At 41.7% G+C, this 12,337-nt stretch overlaps 1 protein-coding gene across 1 annotated transcript in view; it reads left to right on the top strand.

Moving 5' to 3' along the window:
• The first annotated feature begins 202 nt into the window (after nt 1–202).
• The window catches only part of LOC135098515 (uncharacterized), a 53,322-nt gene continuing 41,187 nt past the window's right edge, over nt 203–12,337 (top strand). The window contains exons 1-2 of the mRNA XM_064000934.1: nt 203–232; nt 11,729–11,903. The gene's annotated coding sequence lies outside the window, so the exon portion shown is untranslated. The remainder of the gene's footprint in view (nt 233–11,728; nt 11,904–12,337) is intronic.

Genomic DNA, 12,337 nt, shown 5'->3' with positions numbered 1-12,337 from the left:
TTGACGAGAAATTTTGCGGCATGTGGAAGCTTTAAATGCCGTGAATGATCCCCGGCCAGTGAAAAGCATCGCTGTGTTTTACATCCCCACGCCACCATGCGATCTCACCTCTTCGTTCCCCCTGATCAACCCCCTTCGTACCCAAACCCCACGGGAGTGTACGTTGTCCTCCAGGAACCACGGTGGTAACCGAGGAGTCCGTGACATCTCCGCAGGGCGCTCAAGGACTAAGGTAAATACTACTGCTGGCCACACCTCACGCGCCGCCAGCACCTCCAGTCCACGAGGGTCACACGGCTTGGTGATTAGGGTGATGTTGAGGCCTGTGAAGGTTAATGTTGTAATGAGGGTGCTACGTTTTTGTTTTTCGCGCTTGTGGGTACGCGCACACACCCACATGGAACACAGGATAAGATGGAGAAGCAGTGTACTGGTTTGTAAGTTTGTAAAGACAGGATTTTGTAAGTAATGTAGTCATTTTCTTTTGTTGTTGTTGTTGTTGTTCTTGTTGTTGTTGTTATTGCTCTCCTCCCCTTCTCCTCCTCCTCCTTCTCATCACTCCCTCCACGTCCGCACCTTGCACGCCAAGAAGGCACTCAAATAAAAATATTGTATAAAAAAAATGTGTGTGTGTGTGTGTGTGTGTGTGTGTGTGTGTGTGTGTGTGTGTGTGTGTGTGTTTAAAGGCGAGTGAAGGCGATGATTTAGAGTGTTTTTAAAGTTCATGTGCAGACCATTACCACTGCAGGAATCGCTCCTGGACAGGGTGTTGTCAGTCACTCAGCAGGCGCGGCGTGGTGTGCCGTCATGAGGAAGCCTGCAACTGAATAAAAAACTGGAAGGCACTCAGAACGCATACTTCACCAGCCTCCGGAGGGAAACTTCTGCCGGAGGAAAATTTGAGGGGAAGCGAACCTCCAAGGAGGGAGAGAGAGAGAGAGAGAGAGAGAGAGAGAGAGAGAGAGAGAGAGAGAGAGAGAGAGAGAGAGAGAGAGAGAAAGAGAGAAACACTCAACATCCTCGGTCTGTCCTTTACTTATAATCTGAACTGGAAACTTCACATCTCATCTCTAGGCAAAACAGCTTTTATGAAGTTAGGCGTTCTGAGATGTCTCCGCCAGTTTTTCTCACTCCCCAGCTACTAACTCTGTACAAGGGCCTTATCCGTCCATGTATGGAGTATGCTTCACATGTCTGGGGGGGTTCCACTCATACTGCTCTTCTAGACAGGGGTGGAATCAAAAGCTTTTCGTCTCATCAACTCCTCTCCTCTAACTGACTGTCTTCAGCCTCTCTTTCACCGCTGCAATGTTGCATATCTAGCTGTCTTCTACACCGCTATTTTCATGCTAACTGCTCTTCTGATCTTGCTAACTGCATGCCTCTCCTCCTCCCGCGGCCTCACTGCACATGACTTTCTTCTCTTTCTCTCACCCCTATTCTGTCCATCTCTCTAACTGCAAGAGTTAACCAGTACTCTCTAATCATTCATCCCTTTCTCTGGTAAACTCTGGAACTCCCTGCCTGCTTCTGTATTTCCACCCTATGACTTGGAATTCCTTGAAATGGAGAGGTTTCAAGACACTTACTCATGAATTTTTGACCACTGCTTTGACCCTTTTATGGGACTGGCATTTCAGTGGCCAATTTTTTTTATTGGATTTTGTTGCCCTTGACCAGTGTCCTTCCTACATAAAAAAAAGAAATATATATATATATATATATATATATATATATATATATATATATATATATATATATATATATATATATATATATATATATATATATATATATATATATATATATATATATATATATATATATATATATATATATATATTATGGGGAAGCTTCTATTCTGACCTCCAGTTGAGTAAAGGTCTTCAGAGTAGTGCTGTTGTTTGACGGAAATTCGTCTGCTAAACAAACGTACAGACACGTCACCTCTACGGAAGTCACGTGACCAGCGGAAATATTTCCGGAATGCTGTTTTCGCCAATTTTATGAATGAAACAAATATTGTATTAAGAATAATGTCATGAAACTTAACAATTCAACCCGTACCCTTGTTTTAGTTGCGGACTTAACTGCATTATCTGTCACTGTTAGACAACCAGCGGCTGTCAGTGATACTTTGTGGACAGTAATAGGGGTGAGAGAAAGAAGAAAGTCTTAACAGCGAAGGCCGCGGAAGGAGGGGAGGCATACAGTTAGCAAGATTAGGAAGAGCAGATCAACATGAAAATAGCGGTAGAGAAGACAGCTAGATATGCAACATTGCGGCGGTGAGAGAGAGGCTGAAGACAGTCAGTTAGAGGAGAGGAGTTGATGAGACGAAAAGCTTTTGATTCCACCCTGTCTAGAAGAGCAGAGTGGAGTGGAACCCCCAGACATGTGAAGCATACTCCATACATGGACGGATAAGGCCCTTGTACAGAGTTAGCAGCTGGGGGGGTGAGAAAAACTGGCAGAGACGTCTCAGAACACCTAACTTCATAGAAGCTGTTTTAGCTAGAGAAGTTTCCAGTTCAGATTATAAGTAAAGGACAGACCGAGGTATGTTCAGTGTAGAAGAGAGGGGACAGTTGAGTGTCATTGAAGAAGAGGGGATAGTTGTCTGGAAGGTTGTGTCGTGAGTTGATAGATGGAGGAATTGAGTTTTTGAGGAATTGGAACAATACCAAGTTTGCTCTGCCCCAATCAGAAATTTTAGAAAGATCAGAAGTCAAGCGTTCTGTAGGCTTCCCTTGGCGTGATATGTTTACCTCCTTGAAGGAGGTTGAGACGATCTATGAAAAAGACGTGGAAAAGTGCAGGGTGGTTTATCATCAGCTTATAGGAGTGGATAGGACAAGAAGTTTGGTTAAGAAGATCATTAATGAATAATAAGAAGAGAGTGGGTGACAGGACAGAACCCTGAGGAACACCACTGTTAATAGATTTAGGAGAAAGAACAGTGACCGTCTACCACTGCAGCAATAGAACGGTCAGAAAGGAAAACTTGAGATGAAGTTACAGAGAGAAGGATAAAAACCGTAGGAGGGTAGTTTGGAAATCAAAGCTTTGTGCCAGACTCTATCAAAAGCTTTTGGATATGTCCAAGACAACAGCAAAAGTTTCACCAAAATCTCTAAAAGAGGATGACCAAGACTCATTAAGGAAAGCCAGAAGATCACCAGTAGAGCGGCCTTGAAGGAACCCATACTGGCGATCAGATAGAAGGTTGTGAAGTGATAGATGTTTAAGAATCTTCCTGTTGAGGATAGATTCAAAAACTTTAGATAGGCAGGAAATTAAAGCAATAGGACGGTAGTTTGAGGAATTAGAACGGTCACCCTTTTTAGGAACAGAGCCTTGACGGAACCCATACTGGCGATCAGATAGAAGGTTGTGAAGTGATAGATGTTTAAGAATCTTCCTGTTGAGGATAGATTCAAAAACTTTAGATAGGCAGGAAATTAAAGCAATAGGACGGTAGTTTGAGTGGAATTAGAACGGTCACCCTTTTTAGGAACAGGTTAAATGTAGGCAAACTTCCAGCAAGAAGGAAAGGTAGATGTTGACAGACTAGAGCTGGAAAGAGTTTGCAAGCACAGAGGCACAGTGCTTCGGAGAACAGTAGGAGGGGACCCCATCAGGTCCATAACCCTTCCGAGGGTTTCCCAGGCCAGCCATGAGGGCATGGAAAACATCATTGCGAAGAATTTTAATAGGTAACATGAAGTAGTCAGAGGGTGGAGGAGAGGGAGGAAACAAGCCCAGAATCAAGTCCAAGGTAGAGTTTTGTAGCAAAGGTTTGAGCTAAAGAGTTCAGCTTTAGGAAATAGATGTGATAGCAGATGGTGCCATCTGGTTGAAATGAGAGGAGAGGGAAAGAAGAAGAAAGCAAAGTTATTGGAGATATGTTTGGCTAGATGCCAGAAATCACGAGGGGAGTTAGGATCTTGAAAGGTTTTGACACTTTCTGTTAATGAAAGGAGTTTTTGGCAAGTTGGAGAACAGACATGGCATGGTTCCGGGCAGAAATATAAGAGTGCATGAGATTCTGGTGATGGAAGGCTTAAGTACCTTTTGTGGGCCACCTCTCTATCATGTATAGCACGAGAACAAGCTGTGTTAAACCAAGGTTTAGAAGGCTTAGTTCGAGAAAAAGAGTAGAGAGAATGTATGCCTCCATGCCAGACACTATCATCTCTTTTATGCGCTCAAGCACACAAAGACGGGTCTCTGACACAGAAGCAGTAGTCATTCTCAAGGAAAATCTGAAAAATACCTCCTCAGAAGTCCCCCAACTAGCAGAGGCAGAAAGCCATGAGGCACCTTCGCTTAGAGATCCTGAGGAGGGAGCTTGGAGCGATAGGACAAGATAAAGATATGAGATTGTGATCGGTGGAGGCCCAACGGAGAAGAAAGAGTGACAGCATAAGCAGAAGGATTAGAGGTCAGAGAAAAGGTCAAGAATGTTGGGCGTATCTCCAAGACGGTTAGGAATATGAGTAAGGTGTTGCACCAATTGCTCTAGGTCATGGAGGATAGCAAAGTTGCAGGCTAGTTCACCAGGATGGTCAGTGAAGGGAGAGGAAAACCAAAGCTGGTGGTGAACATTGAAGTCTCCAAGAATGGGAGATCTCTGCTATAGGGAAGAGGGTCAGAATGTGCTCCACTTTGGAAGTTAAGTAGTCAAAGAATTTCTTATAGTCAGAGGAGTTAGGTGAGAGGTATACAGCACAGATAAATTTAGTATGAGAGTGAGCTCTGTAGTCGTAGCCAGATGGTGGAAAACTTGTAAGATTCAAGAGCGTGGGCACGAGAGCAGAGTTAAGTCACTGCGCACATAAACGCAGCATCCAGCTTTTGAGATCGAAAATGAGGATAGAGAAAGTAGGAGGGAACAGAAAAGGGGCTACTGTCAGTTGCCTCAGACACCTGAGTTTTCAGTAAGGAAAAGAAGATGAGGTTTAGAAGAGTGAGAGGTGGTGTTCTACAGGATTGAAAATTAGATCTTAGACCGCGAATGTTGCAGAAGTTAATGAAGAAAATGTTGAGGGGGTGTCAACACACTTAGGGGTCGCTCTGACAGAGAAGGCAGTCCGGCCTGGGGACATTTTTGGTCCCTCTCCCCAGATGGGGACTCTGAGGCTTATGTAGGAGTCGCCATGGATGTGATTTTAAAATTTTTGACTGAAGGGTGTGTGTGTTATTAGGTGCTTGTAGTTTTGTGTGGAGGAAGAAGAGTTGTCTTTAGGAGGGGCAGGTTTGTGAAGCTGCCCCCTTGTGTTGTGGTAGACACAAAGGGAAACGTTCAGTGAGGTCACAGCTGGGTTTAATGATAAGTTCACAGCACTCTCTGAACAGTGCTTTAGACCTCACTGGGAGTAATTATCGTTTCGGCAGATGTCTACTGCCTCCTCCTATAGAGGAAACTGTGGAAACTGTCAGAAGAGACCCAGACTTCTTTGGGTTAACGTGGAATTCCTGCAGCGTGAAGCATTTTGAGGTGTCATATCTATTACCAACACGTACTGCATCTTATATAATGTGAGTGTTACTCACATTATATATTATACAGCTAATATAGTTAACATTATCATTGTTTCACTCTTTCCTGACAGTCCTAAATACGTATTCTTAAAAGTTACCCTTAAGTTTGTTAGTTACTTACTCTCAAGATAGAAAACGAAGTGAGGATGCAAACGTACACTTACGTGAAATGTATTTATCTTGTATGCTATCCAGTAAACGCACTTTGATGTAACTGAAAGTATTTGTACAACAGTTATCATCATGGCTACACGTCATAGTTTCCAAGAAAAGTGGTTGTCAAACGATTTGTTCAAAGCATGGCTGGCGAGAGTTGAAGGAGACAAGAAACGGGCGTACTGTCGAGCGTGTCACAAATATTTGACAGCAGAAGTTACTTGCCTCAAGCGTCACTGTAAATCAAGGCAGCATACAAACTTAGAAGAAAGGCGGCAGACCATACCAAGAAATAACGGTCAGTCTCCCCAACCAGCACATCTCAAAATGACCAACAGAACTTCCGCATTGAAGATCACGGCTATCATGCACCTCCCCTTGTGACAGGTGGTGTGACAGGTGGTGTTGCTTACGCAACAATACTTTTGTCAGTATTTTCCTAGCGGAACATAATCTACCGTTCATCATTTGTGATCACCTCATAGACTTAAACAAACGAATGTTCCCAGACTTAAAAATTGCTGCTGAAATGTCAATGAAAAGAACGAAGTGCACAAATATTGTAAACAAGTTAGGTAAATTCTCCAATGAGTGTTTGGCTGAGAAACTTAGGAAGTGTAAATTCAGTATTATTGTTGATGAAAGCACAGACTGTAGTGAAACAAAATCTTTGGCAGTTATGACAAAATATTTTGATGAAGAAAAAAGTGGTATCAAAATTGCTATGTTGGACCTTGTAGATGTATATAATGGTGCCAACGGTTCAACTGGTCATGGTTTGTTTAACATAACAAAACAGTGTCTGCTACTTGATAATATCCCATTAGACAATCTGACTGGTTTCGCATCAGACGGTGCATCAAATGTGATGGGTAACTACAACAGCGTCACCAGCAGACTGAGAGAAGAACGTCCTGGCATTACTGTCTTTAGATGTGTCTTCCACAGCATCCATTTGTGTGCTAGTGAAGCAGCTAAAACCTTGCCTCGTGCATGCGAGGAATTGCCACGAAACATATATGATTATTTTGCACATAGCGGAAAGAGGAAATCAGAGTTTCGGAAATTCCAGGGTTTCTGCAATTTAAAACCGCATAAAATACTACATGGTAGTGCAACAAGGTCGTTATCATTACATGAGGCTGTGGCAAGGGTTTTGGAGCAGTGGAGTGCCCCAAGGTTGTATTTTCAGAGTAAGGTTTATGACTGTAGGTTGCTGGCTGTTGAAAACATTAGGAAGGCACTAGAGGATCAAGCAATAGTCTGCTATCTACATTTCTTGAATTACATTTTGCCACATGTAAATAATTTTAACTTAGTGTTCCAGAATAAAGGCCCAACACTTCATTTGATTCATGACAAATATCTAGCCTGTATCGGTTTTTGGTACATTCCATTTGTCAGGAGCATTTACTTTGTAAAGTTCCCTTATATGATATCAACCCAGCAAACGGCAGCCTACACAAACCTGTTCATCAAATTTACCTTGAGGCAAAATTACACTCGTTGTTTCAGGCACCAGAATATGTGAATAATGTAGATATGATGATTGACATCAGGTTAAGATGTAGGACTTTTCTTATTGTACTATGTCAAGAAATCAAGAAAAGACTTGACTTAAATAATAAGTTATGGATGTTGACACGATATTTGCATCCCGGGAAAGTAATGGATCCCACCGCCAGAGCAAACATGTCATCCCTCAGCGACTTAATGGATGAACTGCCAAGGATCACCAATATGTATGATAAACAGGCTGTTCATAACGAGTGGAGAACTGTTCAGTTTTATAAATTCCCAGACCATCTTAAAGATCCAAAGTATGATATTTGCCTACTCTATGTTCATCTTATGACACTTACAGACGCCATGGGAAATTTCCAGTACCGGACCTTTGCTACATTTGCGCTTAATGCCCTGTCGCTTCCAACTTCCAATGCTGACGTTGAACGGCTATTCTCTAAACTGAATATCATAAAGCGAAAACAGAGAAATTGCCCCCATATGAATACTGTTAATCATTAATGGCTTTGAGTGAGATTTCACTTCAGCAAGGTGACTGTAGAACATTTGAACCTAGTTTAGAAATGTTATTGTGTGTCTGCAACTAAATCTGATCATGCAGTATTGTTCATGTTGGCGGGTGATCACTTTATTTACTGTACTTATAGCTTTCTACACACTAATTATCCTTTTTTCTGCTAAACTAATTTATTTTGTTTTGATAATGAAAATATATATATATATATATATATATATATATATATATATATATATATATATATATATATATATATATATATATATATATATATATATATGTTTTTTTTTCCCATATGGCAAAATTTCCTCAAAACTTTGTTTTACATATGCTTTTTTTCTTAAATCTGCGTATAATTGCTACTTTATTCTACATTTAGACCAAAAGTATTGGAAACACATTGTCGTTGACTTACAAGCTCTCAGCATCACATGGATAGATGGACAGAGACGTTGTATCACACCATTAGTTAAAAATGCACAAGTGGCGGTTTCTCTCTCTCTCTCTCTCTCTCTCTCTCTCTCTCTCTCTCTCTCTCTCTCTCTCTCTCTCTCTCTCTCTCTCTCTCTCTCTGTACCATATATAGAAAATGCAGTATGTCTAGAAGTGATAGTGATGTCATCAGAGATAAGGCCTGGGAACGGAAGTTGTAGACAAACGACAAATATCGTACCACTGTTTTTTTTCTTTTTCGTGCTGGTAACAGATGATCCTGCACTATAACATTCCATGAATACACAAAGGGGGTATGAAATGAATTACTTAGGGCAAAAACAAGAAAAACAGGAGTGTAGTTACGCTGTGGGAAATGTACTGAAAAGCCTTTGCCAACACGTTTTGAATGTGCCTGGTGACACGTATAAGCATTATATCAGCGCTGATATCATGGCCTCATCACAGGAATTCATTAACACTTCTTGTATCAGGGCTCATGTTATGGCCTCATCGCGGGAGTTGATTAACACTTCTAGCAGTACTTCTTACTTTATCTAGCGAGGACGTTTGTGCACGGGCTGGAGAACGTATCCTGAACAAAAAAAAAAAAAAAAGGTCTTCTGCTGAACTGACTGTCATATGATATAATTTTTAAAAATCTACTGTTTTTGTAAAAGACCAAGGAAAAAAAAATGAGTGACGACGACAATTATTATCCTCGTCATCTTTTTTGGGCATTACGTTTATTAGACAGTGATGAAGAAATCGAATACAATGAGAATGCAAATGCAGATAACGAAGGCGAGGATCTATTTGCTAGTGACGATGAAATTAAAGGAAGTAATGAAGGAAATTATTCACAAGTACTGGAAGAAGCAATTAATACTCAGTATCCTTACCTTTGTTATGCATTAGGCTGAGGTGACTTTCGCGAAGTAAGTCAGGAAAAAATGATTCTGAAGAAAATGAAGAAAATGATAATGCTAATACTTAGTAGAAACCCATGATGTATCCATATATGATGACGATGAAAACGAACAAAATGATGATGACAATTAATCACACAGTGACGGACTATATCATTATCTTCGTCATCTCTTTTTTGCATCAGGTTTAGAAGGCAGTGATGAAGAAAATTAAGGTAATGAAACTGTCAGTAGAAAATATTAAAATATGATATTGAAATATCATATTTTAAAAATATGAAAATTGTGGCCGGAAACGCGTTTAAAGACTAACTGCTAACCATTCATTCCACAGAAGTGAGGAATCTGCTGCAAGGCGAGGGAGAGGCATGCAGTTAGCTGATTCCTAAGAGCAGAGTGAAAAGAGCGATAAAAGACCGCAACAGAAGCTACATCGTGGCGGACACGAAGGATGAAGACAGTCAGTTAGATGACAGCTAGCTGTTCACTACATCATTCCGACTGCAACTGCCAAGATAAATATGCCATAGTGTATATTTTGAAATTTCTGAAATGCAAGGAAGGCTGAAACAATTAATTTTATGTAATTATACAAAATGTTTCTGCATACATAGTCAATTTACAGAAGTGTCTGGCTAAGTGTCGTAGTTTATCCCGTTCTCTTTAGTTTTTACATCAATAGAAAACGGCGGAAATTTTACGTCACTGCCAGGTACGGAAAAACAGCACCACTGCTTCACAGGAGGATGTGACGCACTGCACCATGTTTATATACTTTTATGGGACTTTTATGGGACTGGCATTACAGTGGGCATTTTTTTATTGGATTTTTGTGCCCTTGGCCAGTGTCCTTCCTACATAGAAAAAAAAAATGTATTAATTTAAATTACAAAATTTTTCAACATTTAGTATTTCCTTATAGTAGAGGAACTTTTCGTGTCATAGAAAAAAGTATAAGGGCTTTCCAAAAATATTCATACAGTTTTTAAGAAACAGGAGGAAAGACGAGTGTGTCTCGCAGAAATAGCTATTTTATCATTGTACTGTAACAGTGCGACACCAGACATGGCCTCAAAACGAGCCAGGAAAGCTCCAGTCTGGACCTACATGGACTAAATAATGCCTGACGCTACTGTGTGCTTAGTGTGCAAGGACACACTTAAGTATAACGGAAATATTTAAAGTATGATTAAGCATTTCTCCACGAAACATCCATTAGAATACGCGGAGATGCGGGAAGAGTCAGTGCCAGATATGGCTGGGAGTCAGAGACCAGCAGGAGCATCATCAGCCACGGTGCAGCCTACTTTATATCAAACGATTGACAGGACTCTGTTCTACAAAAATTACTCTGCTAAGAAGAAGGAACTTGATCACCTTTTAATGAGAATGATTGTTCAAGATCTTCAGCCACTATCTATAACTGAAGATAAAAGAATTTAAAACTTTCGTTCATGGCCTAAATCCTTGGCATGAGATGCCTAGTCGCAGAGTGTTGTTTGTCACTGTCACAGCACACTTCATTTCTCATGATTTCAATTTTAGATCTGTTGTATTGGAGACAGTAATAACGACAAAAAATCATGCAGCACAGAATATAGCAGAGGAACTGACACATGTATGCAGTAAATGGGAAATTCTAGACAAGGTATATTGTGTTGTTACTGACAATGTTGCCAGTATGAGCTCAGCAATAAAGAACATCATGAATTTGCGTCATCTTCCATGCTTTGCTCACACACTAGATTTAGTTGTACAGGATTCAGTGAAAAATGTAAGAGAAATGCAAATAACAAAAGATAAAGTAAAACAAATTGTTGTCTTTTTCCACCATAGTGTCAAAGCCTCTGACAAACGGAGCCAGCTTCACCTACAGCACGGTGTTCCTGTCAAGAAACTAATTCAAGACGTAGAGACTAGGTAGAACTCTACTTTCTATGTGCTGGAACGCTTCATTCAGCAAAGTGATCTCGTCACCACTACACTTTGCTTGTTGGGGAAAAATGACTTGTGCCTTCGCAGTGATGAGCTTAACCACATAAAAAAAAAATGCAATTACTGTATTAGACTATTTTGATGATACAACAAGGCGAGGAGTTTCTGGCGCTGGTGTGCTTGATAAAGCAAATGTTTGGGATTCGAGATTCTGCTTTTGAACGCGAATGTGTAATGAACCGATCGAAAATTATTGCATGTGTTTTACCTACATCTCGCTCCTGTGTGCCTTCATTGCGTAGCTTTTCAACAGGTCTGCTCCTTCAGTGTCCCTCTTGTCATCTAAAAAATTACCAAACCCACAACGTATACTAAGATCACCACCTTGCCTCCGTTTTCTTCGTCCCTTCATTTTCATTCTTGTCCTTGTCACCGTCGTCGTCCTTGACCTCCTCCTCCTCCTCCTCCTCCTCCTCCTCCTCCTCCTCCTTGCTCTTGTTTTTGTTGTTGTTGTTGTTGTTTTTGTTGTTGTTCTCCTCCTCCTCCTCCTCCTCCTCCTTTTCCCTCTTCACCACCACCACCACCACTGCCCACATCCCCTTTACAGTACCACCAGTCCCCTGAACAATCGCCACCCCTCACGTAAGCCCATAACCCAACGCTAACACCTGCCTCCCCTTGGTTCCTGCAGCAGAGGGAGGTGTTCCACGCGCCCTTCTTCACCACCCGGTTCTGTACAGCCTGGACGGGGCTCTTCTGCCCGCTCTGCCTCGCCTGCCTCTTCTGCTTCAGGAGGGACAAGGACTCACTCAAGGTCTCCCTCAAAACCATCGCGCAGAACTTCAGGGACCGCGGCATCACTTTCAGTAAGTTAAGAGAGAGAGAGAGAGAGAGAGAGAGAGAGAGAGAGAGAGAGAGAGAGAGAGATCATTTCTGGCTGCGCGTTGTAATCCCACGCTCACGGCGGCACAACAGCAAGGAGAGGCGTCCCGAGCCCCGCCTAAGGACAATGTCTCTCTGGGGGATTTCTAGGGATGAGCCGCCCGAGCTGGCTGCCGCCTTGTTGTCCTGGGCACTGCTGAAACTAAGGCCAGGGAGGGAGGGAGAGAAGGAGGAAGAAAAGGGACTTAGCTTGGAGGAAGAGCTTGTCTCTGTTTTATTTTCTTCGTACGGATGATTGTTTCAATAGGGGAACCGAATTAGTTTATTTATTTGTTGCGAGAGATCCAAGCGCGATACATACAGTTACATGTGTGTGTGTGTGTGTGTGTGTGTGTGTGTGTGTGTGTGTGTGTGTGGG

This window comes from Scylla paramamosain, unplaced genomic scaffold (assembly GCF_035594125.1).
Source record: "Scylla paramamosain isolate STU-SP2022 unplaced genomic scaffold, ASM3559412v1 Contig67, whole genome shotgun sequence".
NCBI classification, from domain to species: domain Eukaryota; kingdom Metazoa; phylum Arthropoda; class Malacostraca; order Decapoda; family Portunidae; genus Scylla; species Scylla paramamosain.
The sequence above is the reverse complement of the archived record's forward strand: the minus strand, read 5'-3'. Positions and strand labels throughout refer to the sequence as shown.